The sequence below is a fragment of the Pipistrellus kuhlii genome, unplaced genomic scaffold, assembly GCF_014108245.1.
Source record: "Pipistrellus kuhlii isolate mPipKuh1 unplaced genomic scaffold, mPipKuh1.p scaffold_m20_p_1, whole genome shotgun sequence".
Lineage (NCBI taxonomy): Eukaryota > Metazoa > Chordata > Mammalia > Chiroptera > Vespertilionidae > Pipistrellus > Pipistrellus kuhlii.
The window spans coordinates 16,453,209-16,469,224 of NW_023425404.1; positions in this window are offsets into that span (position 1 = coordinate 16,453,209).

Genomic DNA, 16,016 nt, shown 5'->3' on the forward strand with positions numbered 1-16,016 from the left:
AACAAAACAAAACACAAGCAGGCACCTCACACCCATTAGGATGGCTACTATAAAAAAAAATCAAACAGAAAATAACAAATGCTGGGGAGGATGTGGAGAAGAAATTGGAAGCTCGTGCACTGTTGGTGGGAATGTAAGACAGCCCAGCCAATGTGGAAAACAGTATGGCAGCTCCTCAGAAAATGAAAGATACCTTTACCAGATGAGCCAGCAATTCCACTTTTGAGTATTTACCCAAAAGAATTGAAAGCAGGATTCTGAAGAGACATTTATACACCCAGGTTCACAGTAGCATTCTTCACAGCAGCTACAGCATAGAAACAACCCAGGTGCCTATTGACAGATGGATGGGTAAGCATAACATGGCCCACACCTTCCATGGAATATTATTCAGCCTTAGAAAGGAAAGACATTCTGAGACATGCTACAGCATGGATGAACCTTACTGACCATCATGCCAGGTTGAATAAACCAGATTCACAAAAAGACCAAAACTATGTTTTCACTTACATAAAGCTAGAGGCCTGATGCACGAAATTCGTGCAAGGGGCTTAGTCCTTGCAGCCCTGATTGCCTCATGGCCCCACGGCCCCACCCCCTGCCCACTGGTATTTCAGGAAGATTGTTCCACCATCATATCTAATTAGCATATTAGCTAAGTGGTCAAAAATCACAGAGACAGAAAGTAGAATGGCCTGGGCCAGTATTGTTCAGTGGTTGAGTGTCAACCTATGAACCAGGAGGTCACGGTTTGATACCCAAATTGTGGGCTCCATCCTCAGTGTGGGGCATGCAGGAGACAGCTGATCAATGATCTCTCTCATTATTGATGTTGATATTTCTCCCTCTCCCTCTCTGAAATCAATAAACATATATTTTTAAAAAAGAAAAGAAAAAAGAAGGTAGAATGGTGGCTGCCAGGAATTGTCGGGGTGAGCTGGGGGGTGGGAATGGAGAGTGATTGTTTACTAATTATAGAGTTTCAGGTTTGCAAGACAAAAAGTTCTGATGCTTAGTTGAACTTAATACCACTGAACTGTACCTTTAAAAATAGTTTGGTTTACATCTACACCATGGAATACTATGCTGCCAGAAAAAAGAAGGAACTCTTACCATTTGCAACAGCATGGATGGAACTGGAGAGCATTATGCTAAGCGAAATAAGCCAGCCAGAGGAAGGGAAATATCACATGATCTCACTCATATGTGGGATATAATGATCAACATAATTTGATGAACAAGAATAGATCCAGAGACAGATGGTAGGGGAGGGTGGTGGTGGTTAGAGAGCAACCAAAGGACTTGTATGCATGCATATCACCATAACCAATGGACACAGACCCTGGGGCGGTGGGGGCTTGCCCGGGGTGGGAATGGTTGGGAGGGAGGGGTCATATGTAATACGTAAAAAATAGTTTGGATGGCAAACTTCAGGTGTATTTATTTTACCACAGTAAAAGAGATGGAAAACAAAAGCAAGGCCAGAGCTACCATGTCAAGTACATAAAACAACTTGCACAGGAGAGTCACAGAATGCCTGCAGTGACTCTTCTGGGTACTGACATGACAGGTTATACTGAGTCTCTTCTTTATATACCGTGTTTCCTCGAAAATAAGACATCCTCCGAAAATAAGACCTAGCGCATGGAAAGATAAGACATCCCCTGAAAATAAGACCTACCGCAACTTTGGGAGAAAAAATTAATATAAGACACTGTCTTATTTTTGGGAAAACAGGGGTAGTTCTGTTTTTTTCAAATTCCCTGTCTACCTACATTTCCCATTGCATCACCCACCCTTCCTGCATCGATTTTATACTCATTATCTGAGATTCTTGCCTCACCCACACCTCAGTACCTGCTCCAACACACAAGGCGCTGCTCCCTCCTGGGCGCCCAGCACACCATGGAGAACTCCTCCCTCCTAAGAGCTAGCTGGTCACCCCCCCCCAAGGAAAGTCAGGGCTGGGCTCCCTCCTAGGGGTGCCTTGGTCACTGCACACACCATGCTGCGCTGTAAGGATCTGCTTCTCTGTCTGTCGGTCCTACCAGGTTACAAGCTTCTTCTTCTTCTTCTTAAAAAGAAAAAAAAAAGAAAAAAAAAAAGAAAAAAAAAAAAAAAATATATATATATATATATATATATATTATTGATTTTTAAAGAGAGGAAGGTAGAGAGATAGAGAATCAGAAACATCGATGAGAGAGAATCATCGATCAGCTGCCCTCTGCACACCCCCCACTGGGGATGTTCCCGCAACAAGGTACATGCCCCTGACTGGAATCGAACCCGGGACCTTTCAGTCCGAAGGCTGACGCTCTATCCACTGAGCCAAACCATTCTCGGCACAAGCTTCTTGAAGGCGGGAGTTTTACTGGTATCTGGGTCCTTTGAATACCCAGCACTAATAAGGTACCTGACCCCCAATAGGTGCACAGTAAATGCCACATGAATTACTATGTGTGGACACAGAGCGAAGCACGTTACACAGCAGATGACTCCTGACCCTCACAGTATGCTTGCAAAGAAGGCATCAGTCTGCCCATTCAATAGATGCGGAGACTGAGGCTCAGAGCGCTGGCTCTGCCTGGCTTCGGACCCAGATCTTCTGACTCCAAAGCCCATATTCTTGCTGCTGGCCCACAGCAAGCCCCTGGAAAGGGTACCTTCTCGGCCCCACTGGATGTTGGGAAGTGAAGTTAATGTCCTACCAGGGCTGCTCCACACCTACCTCAGGGGTGAGCTCATGGAAAGTACTAGGGAGTCACTGCTGGCTGCGCCAAGAGCCTTGAAAGCTGGCAGCACCCCACCTCCCCAACAGGCCTTGCAGGAGTTGAATTGAAGGGTTCTTTCTCAGGCCGCCCTTTCTTCTCTTTTTCTTTTTTTAAAAAAATATATTTTTAGTGATTTCAGAGAGGAAGGGAGAGGGAGAGAAAGATAGAAGCATCAATGATGAGAGAATCATTGGTCGGTTGCCTTCTGCATGCCCCACACTGGGGACTAAGCCTGCAACCCAGGCATGTGCCCTGACTGGGAATCAAACCATGACCTCCTGGTTCATAGGTCGATGCTTAACCACTGAGCCACACCAGCTGGGCAGGCCTCCCTTTCTTGATGTCTCTGTGGTACTGACTGATTCCCTCTTTCCCCCGCAAGACCCTTCCTTCTGCTTTCCTTCTCTGGCTTCTCCTCCTTCGAACTCCCTGACTCTCTCCCTGTGTCCCCCCTTTTCATCTCTGTTGCTGACATACCCCTTCAGATATCAGGCCCTGTCCCTGTGGCAGAGGTGACCACCAGGCTGTCTGTCCTGCTCCCACAGATGCAGGGCCAGCCAAGGTTCACGCATCCAGGCCCCCTGCATGTGGTGGGCCGTGAGTGGAACGCTTGGCTCGTAAAAACCTCCTTTAGGATCCTCCACATTCTCTTGTGCCAGATGGATGCTAATTGCAGGGTGATCCCAGAGCCACTTGTGGCAGAGCCCACCTCCTCAGCGCTGTGCCAAGTTGGCTTTATGTGAGCAAGAAATAAACTTCTATTGTGCATCTGAGATTTGGGAGTCTGTCGCAGAAGCTAGCATGTCTTAGCCAACTCAGACCCTCACTGATTCTCATGGGCTCTCCCCACCTAAGAGGCTCCCCGTTGCCAAATCAACCTTCCTTCAATCTATCTGGGTCACAGTGCTGCCTCTCTTGCAACTCTTCATGCCCCTCTGTTTTATATTTACTTATTGATTTTTAGAGCGAGTGGAAGGAAGGGAGGGAGGGAGGGAGAGAGAGAGAGAGAGAGAGAGAGAGAGAGATCAATTTGTTGTTCCACTTATCCATGCTTTTGTTGGCTGATTTTTATGTGTCCTGACCAGGGATCAAACCTGAAATCTCTGCAGATCAGGATGATGCTCTAACCTACTGAGCTATCCGATCAGGGCAATGGCTCCCCTTTGTTAATGACTCAAGGACGTGCTTCTGGGGGAGGCATGGAGAACCCAGCCAGGCTCCAAGCCCCTTGCCTACTGTCTTTCACATCCTTGCAGTCCTGTCAAACCGGAATGTGAGGATCGCCCAAATAATAGCCTTCCCTTCTTGTCTCTGCTTCTTGTTGTCTCTCCATCTCTGTCAAGATCTTCCCATGTAAAAGCCTTTCTTTTCCTAGATGGACTTTTCAGCCACGTGGAAGGGCTCCGCTTGGAAGGCTCCCAGGCCTCTGCTTGTCTCTCCCCTCCGGGCCATGGCCTGTCGCCTTGCCCTGCAAGGCTGAGTGCTTGCTCCGCCCTCCCCTGGACTGCCGGCTCCCTGAGCACAGGCCTCGGTCTCAGTTGTTCCTACCAGACCAGGCACAGCCCAAAGTGGGGGCCAGCTCCCCACCCCTCACCTAACTGTCCTCTGTCTTCTTCCTTTCTTGAGGGTGAGACCAGAGGATTGCAGATTGTACACAACCAGCTCATCCATCTTCCTCCTCCCAACTCACTGAGGGGGCTAACTCTGTGACCTCCTGCATCTGTGGATTCCTTTTTTTTTTTTTTTTTTTTTTTTTTATACAGGGCCTTGGAGTTTGCTCAGAGGCCTGGCTGGGCTGGGAAGAAGTTGGCTGCTCTATCCTATTTAGGCTAGCAGAGACATCAATCTGAGCCTCTTTAAAAATAAAGTCCTGTTTCAGCTGGATCCCCAAGCGCATCCCCACCCACTCCGGTAACGAGGAGTTCAGTCGCCTCCCCCGCGTCCCCAGGCCTGTCACGTGGCCCACACCTGCATGCACGTGTGTGAGGGTGTCAGCGAACCGCTGCCCAGCCTGCCCTGGCTTAAAGGAGGAGTCCTCTCCTTTGCCAGGCCTGCGTGGCCAGGGTTTTTCTCTCCTTTCTGCCCCAGAGGACCTCCTGACCTCCCCTGGGGCCCCCTCCCCCTCACAGCATGCAGAAGCAAACCTTGTTGATGGAGAAGAGACTGCTGTGTCCTGCGTTTCCCAGTCCCTCCCAGCAAGTCCTCCCTTACGGTTACAGGGAGAAGCAAACAAAGCACAAAGGCCAAAGACTGAAGCAGAACACAGGGTTTGCAACTGAGTAGCCTGTGTGTATGAGTATGCGTGTGTATGTGCGTATGCGTGTGTGCATGCATGTTTCATGTGCGTGTGTGTGTGTGTGCGCCTCACTGAGGGTGCATGAGAAGCAGCACATGGTAACACTGGAGCCGACCCTTCCTACTCCTTGACTTGGCTACCCCAGCCCTGGTTCTTTTCCATCCCACTGATGAAATGCTTCTTTATGTCTTATTCACATCCTGTCTTGACTACCACAATTGTCTCCTTGCCGGGCCCACATGTCTCTCATCACCAATGGGATCCAAATGTTGCTGACAAAATAATCTCGCCGTCTTTGTGCTGCAATCACATTCCTCCACTTTTTCAAATTCTTCTCTGTCTCCCATTACTAGGGGATCTCACACACACAGACCACCGTCTCTCCCGGCCTCCCCACACCCTCCTCCACACCCCACCCACCTCTCTCTGCCTCTCCTACCAGCTCGTCCTCGTCCTCTTGCTAGCTCTAAGATCGCAGCCCTCTCGGGCCGCCCAGTGTTCCTGGCACGACCTCCTTCTGTGATTGATTCGGCCCGCAGACGCTTATTAAGAGTGACGGGCACTCTTCTAGGCCCTGGGATGCAGCTAGGACAGAGCTGCGGACAGCAGTCACCAAAGCAAAAGCCTGGATCTAAGCACTAGGAAGAAGAACAGGGGGCTAGAGAGCAGCTCATCCGCAGGGCGGCCATGAAGGCCTCCGGAGGAGCCTGGAGCCTGTGCCCTGCTCCCGCCATTTGGGCCTCAGGATTGGCATCTCTAGTGCACGCTCGCTTGGCCAGAAGCCTCCCTGCCCAACCTTCCCTTTGTCTGCACCGTGTTTATTTTGACCCTAAGAGCAGGGAGGTCTGGGCACACCTCTGCTGCCGCCGGAGACCTGCTGTGTTATCCACTCCCTACAGACTCGCTCTGGGCAGAGGGAGCCAAGCACACACACCTCGCCCAATGCAGACCCAGGCCTCTTCCTCTCCCCGTCCAGAGCACAAGTGGTCGTCTTCGTGTCTGAGGGACGTGTGGGAGCTCTTCCCGAGGGTCCTGTCCGTGTCTGAGTTGTGTCTCCCCTTTCCTGGAACCAGGGCGCATCTATGGCTCTGCCTACGCCAGCCAGAGCCCGCCCCCTTCATACGAAGTGCCCGGAGCTCAGGGCAGAGAAGCCAGATGTCCCTCAGCACCATCTTCGCGGCTAAACAGCCCGCAGGAAAAGCACCCGGCGATAGAGGCTCCCATAAACGATTTTATTAGCACGGGAAACGACGGACATGACATTCGCAGCAGTAAAGATCGCTGCCATTTAACGATGAAGTCATCGTGTGCGTGTGTGTTCTCTTTAAGTCTGGGCCTCGGCTGAAACGGGAACGAAGGCGAGGACGGCTCAGCCTTTCGCAGAGGCTCTCTCCGGGCAGCCCGCTCAGGGTGAGCGCCGTGCTGCCCAGGCTTTGCCCACGGTTTTCTCCCTGGTTTGTCTAGATCTTCCCTGCCCGACACAACAGCACTGCCCGCAGCGGGCTGCAGAACCCTTGGGACTCGCCAGTTTGAGTTGCTGTAAGTGTAAAGCCCGCTGGATTAGGAAGACTAAGTACAAAAAGAGAGCGTGAAAGACCTCGCAAATAAAATTTTTAATTGACTTTTTTAGAGAGAGAGAGAGGAGGAGAGGGAGAAAGAGAAATATTGATGTGAGCAGCTTTGATCCATTGCCTCCTGCATGTGCCCTGACCAGGAATTGAACCGGTGACCTTTTGGAGCATGGGGCAATGCTCAACCAACGGAGTCACACCGGCCAGGGCTCTCACAAATAATTTTTATATTGATTACATGTTAAAGTGATTTTTTTTCCTTGGAGGGGGGCGGGCATCTACATGAAATGTACTATGCTTGTTATAATAAATATTCTATGAGTAATTATACTTCTAAATGAAATGCATTCTTAAAATTAATCTCACCTGTTCATTGTTTCCTTTTCCATGTGCCTCTCAGATGATGTGAAATTGCACGTGGGCTTGCATTCGCGGCTTGTGTTACATTTCTACGGACAAGCTGGTCTAGCATCAGACCTCCGGCTTTCAAAACATTGTTTAAGGCAGTGGCACGTGGATCAGTGGAAATCTTACTGGCAACTTCCTTCTATAGACCCAGTAAAAGCAGAGCTGCCCAGGTGGGAGAGGGGGATGTTTGTAGGGAAAGAAGGTGGGGGTGCTTGGTGTGGGGCTGGGAGTGTGGGAGGAGCCCCATCCATTCTCAGAGCCTGGTCTGGCTCATTTATTATTGGGTTGGATAGTCCATTCATTTGAAATTGTGGGGAACATACTCAAAGGAGGCCCCCATTCAATCATCCTAAGTGGAATCTGATCGTTATCTTGGGATAAACATTCCAAATGGAAGGTGAGTGCGGGGAGATAAGGACGATAAGGAAACCATGTGGCCCCGTCCGGAGGCTCCTCGGGCCTTATTCCTGAAAGGATTAATGAGTCCAAAGCAGGTGGGGTGTCCTCTCTGTTGTGTTTTGAGAGGCAGAAACCAAAAGCCCCCAATAGGAATGTGAACGGTGCGGGGGCAGGAAGGACTGGAACTCATAACCCTCTCTTGCCTTTCCTGGATCCTGCCCCCCAATCCTGTCTTTCCCTGATCACAAGGCCCTCCGGCTTGTGGAAATGGACCCCCATCTCCACACTGCACCCCATGCCTGCAGGATCTGGATCCTGCCCCATAACCCTCTTGATCTAACAAAATTTCCAGAGACTCGACCTCTGCCTACCCCACGTCCCCCACGTCCCCCCTGGCCTTTGGTGGCAGCTCAGGTGGGTGCACGGGGAGAGAGGCTTTCCTGGCAGGGATGGGGTTTCAGTGGTTCTGCGGGGCCACATGGCAGAGCTGAGCACCGCCTGCCACAGGAAGACTCCGTAACATGAGCCCCGGAGGAAGGGATCTGGAGCTGAGGGGAGGGGAGACAGAGGCGATGGGCTTTTGAGCACGTTCTCTCCTCCCCTTCGACACAAGGCACTTCATCCTTCATTCCTCTGGCTCTGCTGGTCTTGCACAGCTGTTCCCTGACCCACAACTGGAGACTGTGGGGGGCATTCGGTTTAGAAACCAAAAGGGGTGCTCGAAGCAGAGAAGGTGGCTTTGGGATGGTGTGACAGTGGTCACTGCAGGTCCATCTTGTGCCAGTGCCTGCACTGACTGGCTCATTAAATCCGTAATAACTCAGAGGTAGGCGACTTTACCAGGAGGAAAACCCAAGGCTCAGAGAGCTGTCACTTGCTCAAGGTTGCACAGCTAGTAGGAGGCTGAACCTTGGAGCCCAGGTTCTTGATGTTGTCCATGGCCCAGGACATGATTGTTCCTGTCAAACGTGGGCAGCCCTGGCCGGCGAGGAGCACTTAGTAGAGACTCTCCCACCCACATTTTGGACAGCCTGCCAACCAAGCAAGGCCCAGCTGTGGCCTCACACCTTGTCTGGTGGGACAACCCAAGCCCAGCGTTGTCCAAATAGTCCTGACTGAGAAGAGGCCACCCCATCCTGTGCTGCAAACCTCCCTCCCCCTTCCACCACAGTCACATTTGGGGAGAGATGGGAACAAGCAGGGGGGTGGGGGTTGGTGGTGATGGTGGTGGCAGGCTGCAGAAGTCCCAAGAGGTCCAGCTACCTACATACAGCCTTCCCTGCCTCAGGCTGGCCCTGGCGGATGGCCTCCGCTGGGGAATTTTCTGTGCTCTGAGCACATCTAAACATTTGGAGCAAAACAAGAAAGCGAACAATAGAGGCTTGTGGGCTGGAGGACAGGGCCGACTTCCCCCTGGGACTCCGCACTGTTCATAAACTGCCCAGCTGCACTCTCACGGTTGGGATGTCACTGGAGCCGGGCTGAATGGCGGCCTTGTCCTGGTGGACTGGCTCCTTTTATATATGGCTGGGGGGACGTGAGTGCCAGCGGGGGAGCCGGGCGCTCCTGGGGAAGGCATGCTTTCCTGCCCGCACTTGGGGAAATCACACAGAAAAGATGCATCTGAGCCTGGCACAGCGGCCCTGCCAAGTCTTCCCCGACAGTCGTGTCTTGATCAGAGCCTTCTGTCCCCCAGGAAGAGCGTCAGCTTTCCATCGAGCGCGCTCGGACTCCACCCCTGAGAGCTCAAGCTGCAAAGGACCCGCAGAGTGGTACTTGCTGGTGCTGAAGCAGTAGGACAGCCAGAGGGACCTTGGTACCCTCAGAAAGAGGCCAATAGACAGCGTCCTGGGTGGGCCAAGGGCAGGCTTTGCTGGGCAACCCCATCCCCCCCACCCAAAGCGTTTCAGACAGTTGCCTGTCACTGTCACAGCCAGCAGGACAGGGTGTGCCAGCCCAAGAGTCAGTGGATGGAGGAGTGCAAACCAGATCCAGTCACAGGCTAAATTCCTTGATCAGGTGCTCCCCGCACCTCCCTCCCGGACCCCCGGCCTCCGCGAGGGGCTGATGGACGTGGAGTGTCCCCGCCTGGATGGCCTCCCTGGAAAAGGCTGGAGTGTTTCTGAGGAGGCAGTTCAGACATCACATCACAGCCCCAGACGGCCCAGAGGTTCCTGCGCGACTTGGCCGCCCTCCCTGCAAAATGCGTTGGACCAGACAGCGCCGCTGGGCTGTTTCTGCCTGAGGAAAGCGCTAGGATTTCAGCAAGAACCCCCTGGCTGAAGGGAAGATGGTGCATTTACTTACGAAAAGCATCTGTAAAGAACCCCCCAGGAGGCGAGGGGCAGTGTGATGGGTGGACACTGAAGATGCTAGAGTGGACAAGAAGGCCCTCAGAGGAGGGGACCACAGGGACAAAGAGAGGGATTCAGAGACAAACAGGCTTCCAGAGAAGAAAGAAAGAAAGGTTTTTTTTAGAGTCTAAGAAGTTCAAAAGGGCGGTACAAGGTCACCCCTGCAAGCCCTGATCCCCGGTGCTTGCTGATGAGGTCTGTGCCCCTGAGGGTCTACACTCCCTCTGCCCTGCAGCCCCTTCCTGAGGGCTGCCAAGCCTGGGCGCTGAAGATGTAAGATGCTTGAGAAGCCGCCCTGCCCTCAGAGCTCTCACAGGCCAGCCGGTGGCGGCTACACGGAATGGAAAGCTGCAAGGACAGAGGGTGGCCAGAGTGTGCGCAGTATGACTACAGACTTGGGGTGTGAGGGGGGCTGGGTGTGGAGGCGCAGACAGGGCTGTGTCTTCAAGGATGAGCTGGGGAGTCAACTAGGCCGCTCTAGAGAAATGACAGCTAATCCAGGCGGAAGGCACAGACTGAGCAAAGACCGAGAGAAAGCATGCTCCCTCCTCAACCCCAGGGACAGCCAGGACAATGGCTCTGAAAGGCCCTGCTGCCTGGAGAGGATCAGGCCGGCCCACGAACTTCACTTCAGACTCTCATGATTTTCTGTCAGCCGGGCATATGCGGGCTGGGAAGACCTCCGGATCAAGGGCCTCTGCTAGGTCCATCCCTCTCAGCACATTCATGAGGCCTTGTCCGTGGCTTTGGTGCGGCGGTGACCCCACGGAGAACTGTCTAGGGCACATGTGTCAAACACAAGGCCCGCGGGCCAAATCCGTCCCGCCAGGCCTTGCAATGTGGCCCGCACCGCGCTGTCATCACTGCACTCCGCTGCGTTTCCATCACAATGACAGTTTATGACTATTCAGTAAACCATTCGGCCCGCGATTTAGGCTGGATTTTAGATTTTGGCCCCTTCTCTGATTGAGTTCGACACCCCTAGTCTAGGGGACACCCTCTCCTCTCCTACCTAACGCGTTCCTGAACACCGGCGGGTCTGGCATGCAAGAGGCAAGAGTCAACTTGCAAGTTATAAAGGAAGGTTCTGTTCCCAAGAAGCTAAACAATATTATCGTTGTACTTCCTTGATTTTCAGTGTCACATCCCCCCCCCCCCGGCTCCAAAAACCTGTCATGAAATCAGTGCGGCTTTAGGACGGAAGGAATCTGGGAAATCCCTAACCACATGGCACCTTTAGATGCAGTCCCTGACCACGTATGTCCAGAATGTCACAGATGCTCTCTAGTCTTATGCTCTCCCTTCACAACGGAACACACAGCCGGCTGGCTTCAATCCAGCGCGCATTGGACTGAGGCTAAAATTCCCCTGCTTTCGGCACGCCTAATCATTCCCATCTTTGTCTCAATTCTGTTAGGTCTAGGAGAATGGCCCTTCTTATCGCTAGCATCAGCACTTCATTTTTCCATTTTCCACTCGTTCTTATAAAAGAATAAGGCCAAAATGCAATAAAATGTTCAAATACGTGCACAAACACTGCCTGCCGAACAGCCAAAAGGTGATGCTGCTGAAACGAAACTGCTGGCGGTCAGGCAGCCTTCCCACATGATGGCTTCAACGTTAATGCATCAGCCAGCGGCAGGCTCAGGGCTCAGGGTGGTGGTGGTGGTGGTAGTGGGCCAAGGTAGAGGGTATACAAGAAAAGGGTGCTCCAAAGTCACAGGCACACGCTGAAGGTCACGTAGGACGATCCCACCTCTGAAGCTCACCTTCTGCCCACGTAGGCGGACCCTGCCACACCATGAGGCTGTTGATGAGGCAAGCAGTTTGGCCCTGAGTCCCAGCCCCAGTCCCGTAAACCTTCCTATGATACATCTCTGAGTTTGCAGGTGTGTGAGGGGAGAGGGGCTGTGGGGACCCCAGTCCTAGTTCCACCTGGGGAGACTGCGCACACTCACAGACAGAAGTCAAGTTCTAGGTAACACTTTCCCATAAACCCAGCTGCAGACTGATCTGCCGGCTTGGGGGGGGGGGGGGGGAGGAGGTGGGGACTGGAGAAGGGCGGGGGGCCGCTATCAACTCCAGAGATAGGGGGCTTCCCGGCCAGCAGCGTGGTGAAAGGACACTCAGTGCTGCTTGAAGAAATTCCTCAGGAGACCGAAGGCTGCCTGGAAACAGACCCAGGGCGCCCCTTAGCAACCCTGGCCGCGGAACGCGACGTGTCTATGAGCTTGTCGCTGGTGTGGTCCTTGCAAGCTCAGCAGTTCTAGGGGACATTCTGAGACGAGATTCCCAGTTCCTCAGAGCTGCCTGCAGGCCAGCAGCCTTTCCGCAGAGTCAGAATTTTAAAGGGGGAGAGGCTTTTGTGAAGAAGCGGAAGGCGAAAACCTGGCCCTCCAGTCCAAGACGAGCCCAGGAGCGGGGAAAGAATTGGACCTTGGGCACAGGAGACATGGCTCAGCCTTCTGAGGGGCTTTGTCTTGTCTTTCTGAGTTTCTGGACACGTTCCCTCATTTGCAAAATAAGAGGGTTGGTCGGTGTCACCTCTCAGCTCAGACATACTGGTGAAACGAGACGTGAAAACGATAAAGTGTGATTTTAAGAAATATACCTCTGGAAATGGTTATGGTCCTCCCAGCGGAGGACGGTGCCAAGGCAACGTAAGCCCAACCCTGAGGTCGATAACAAACCAGGAGGGAGGGCGTGGGGGCTCCGCGTCAGGCCTAGAACCACCGCCACAAACCACCAAGCCCAAGCCGGTTCCTTCTGAATCAAAGCGCCCCCTATCCCGCCACCCCCTATCCCGCCACACCAGGTCCTCCTCCTCCACCTGCCATAGGTGGGAGGGTCACCATTTCCCATCAGGATTCGGAGTATGAGGGCTTTGGTCCCAAGTTGGGACAGGAAACCTCCTTGGGATACAACCTAAGACCAAGCACACGCAGTTTCGGGGTTGCTACAGCCCCACATTGCGTGCCTTGCTTTCAGTTTCCAGGCTCCCGCAGGAAAGGCGTTGAATGAGAGGTGGGGCTCGCCACTCCTATCCTGCAAACCTCCTCGCGGAGCGCAGAGCTGCTCCCGGGCTGCAGGTAAACAAACACCTGAGCCGGCAGGAAAACTACCTGGCCGCCCGCAGGGAACGCCGGCGAGGCCAGGCCGGGGAGGGGCTGGAGGCTGGGCCAGCGGGCCGCGCGCTGAAAGCCTCCTTTTGTCCGAGCCCCGTCCCAGTCCTCACCTACCAGCCTTGCGGGGAGGGAGGGCGGCAGGGGCCGCCCTGGGAAGGTGTGCTTTCCCCTAGGGGCCGTTCCTAACGCAGCGGGACCCGAGAGCCGAGGGTGCTGGGAGCCGGGGAGTTACCCTTTCCGCAGCGCCTCTCGGGGCCCCGAACTTGGGGGTTGGGGGGCGGCGGAGAGAAAGGGTCCCTCCCCCATTCGGTGGGTTTGCGCTGAAAGCCACGCTTCCCCAGGTGTGGGAGCGAGCGGCGCTTTCTATATGCACAGCGAGGGGCTCAGGAGCCAGCGCCCCCCTCGCTCGGCTGCAACCTCCGCGCCCCCCTCCCGGCCCTATGGAAACGGTTCTGCTCATCTCCATGGCCCCCAGGTCCCAGTTTTTTACTTCTGGGACAGGGAGGACCGAAAAGGACGAGACTCCTCCGCGACTCAGCCCCGCTGACCCAAATGGCCGAGCGCACGGGGCGAAACCGGAGCGTCCCTCCCGGGCGGGCGGCCGCCCCGGCCCCCTGCGCCTCGCGCTCGGCCCACAATGCGCCCTTGTGCCGCGCCTGCAGTCGGTCCGGGGATTTGGCGCAGGGGTGGGGGGAGCAGTCGTCAGATATTTAAAACAGAGCCGAGGGAACAAAGCAGGCCTTTGTGCACCGGGGACGCCGAGCGGGGCGGCGGGCGGCCGCGCGGAGGGCTCCGAGGCGCATGCGCGCGAGGGTGACCCAGCGTTTTCCAGCCGCCGCCGCCGCCGCAGCCCGGCCCGCTTAACCCCTTCCCGCCAGCTCCCCGCAGGCTGCCTCTGCTGGCTGTTACCTGCTGTCTAATTGAAAAAAGCAATAGTCCTTCTCCATGCTTCTATGAGAAGCACACATCATTAAAATAAAATGATATACCCACTGGGAACCCGGATGCTAAATGGCTGGGATTTAATGGGCCGTGGGAAGCCTTTTCTTGGACACTAGCGAAACCTTCTTTTATAGGGCCAGCTCCTGTCTTGTGCCTGCTGGGCGGCCGGCTGTTTCATTTTCCTGTTTACTGTCCCTTGGGATTTGGAAGATATGTTCCTGATTGTCAAGGGCCTGAGTTTTGTTTGGGGCTGTGGGCTGCCCGGTGTTTATTTATTCTTTTAAAACATAACTAAATAGAAGTGGAGTGTGCAATGGTATAGAGATGGGATTGGGTCATGATGAACCAAGGAGCAGAATTCATCCAAACTATGCACAAGGGTGTCTTACAGAAAGAAAGAGAGGAAAAAGCATCTTTTGTTGTTGCTGGGGGGAGAGATTGAATAGGCCTCTCAAGCAGGAGGGACCAGGGGTGATTTGCAGGAGGGATGGGATAGGATGGGATGGGAAGTGCCCAGTACCCCATCCTGCCTTACACTGGCAGTGATTGTCTCTCCCTATATGTATGTAATGGAGGAGTGATGGGCAGAGTCTGGGGGAAGCTAATTGCAGACTTTGAGGGGAGTTACTGTGCTTGAATTACCCAGATGGATGGAAAGGGCTGTCTCAAACCACCAGGTGATTCCATAGCCTTCCAAACCGGGCTCCTGGGCCCGAGTCCAGCAGGTTAAATGGACAGTCCCCATCAGAGCAAGTCAGGGGTAGTGGAGGGAATTGAAGGGACATTTTGTGACCTACACACAAGGACTCTGCACTAGCCCACTCAGCTCGGCTCTGCCTGGGTACACACATCCGAGGAATCTACGGCTCTTTCTCTTTTGTGGCTCATTCACCACGTGCTCACAGGAACCTGTGATTTCTATGTGAGGGCATCACGGCAAGAAGCTCCCTTACTATCCTTGACCTACAGGTCTCCAGGGCAACCGCTGTGAGGACGTCACGGGTAGCTGTTCGTGTCCCGTAAAGGCCAGGCTGCAGCAAGGGCAGATAAACAATTTTGCAGCAACAGTCACGTAGCAGCTCCTTCTCAAATGAGGGCTGATTAGTTGGATGACACAGTGGTTTTTTTCCACTCTCTTCCACATTCCGGCCCAGAATGTACTTTGAGACGTAAAGTAAGTGTGGGAGGGACTTGGAGAAGTACCTTCTTCTAGACAGAGGGACGAGGTCTTTTTCCTCTTGGTTTCCCCAGCCTGTAGCTCATGTCTTTTCCCTCCCCAGCTCCATAAAGGAGCTTTATCTTTCTACAAAGACAGTGGTGATAGACAGTCTCCAAGATGGCAGCCTTCAGTCTTCCCCTCTAGGTGTTTGTGTGTAGTTTCTCTTGAATCTGGGCTAGCCATAGTGTCTTGCATGACCAAAAGAATATGACAGAAGTGACATTCTAGAATTCTTAAGGCCTGGTTATAAGAAGCCTTATGATATCTACCTGGGTCTCTTAGAACCTCCACTCCTGGGACACTTGCTCTAGAAACCAGTCACCATTCTGGAAGAAATCCAAGAAGTCCCTGCTCCCAGTTTTATGTCACCTGTTGTGCCTCAAGCACATATGTGTCCTATGTGGGTAGCGCTTAGCTGCAATGAGAGACAGGGGGAGCTGAGGTCTTCTCTCCTCATTATAACCCAGCCTTCTGACTCCATTAAAAACATGGAGTTCTGGCTGGGTTAGCCTGTGGACTGAAGAGTTTCAAGTTTGATTCTGGTCAAGGGCACATACCCTGGTTGTGGGCTTTATCCCCAGTAGGAGGTGTGTAGGAGGCAGACGATCAATGATTCTCTCCTTCTCTCATCATTGATGTTTTTCTCTCTCTCTCCCTCTCCCCTTTCTCTTTATATATTTCAGAGAGAAACTCTCTATGCTTTGATGTGGTAATAGTTGTAGGCACTAAAGCCACATGATTTGGGTCCAAGTCCTGGCTTCACCACTTATTGGCTGTGTGATCTTGGGCTAGTTGCTTAACCTCTCTGAAACTCTAACTAACATTTATTTGAACATCAGTAAACAGGGTTGTGTGGGGATTTGATGAGATCCTGTCCCAAAGTGAGCATTAGTTCCATGTCTGGTACCTGGAGGTGCTAAAGAATTAT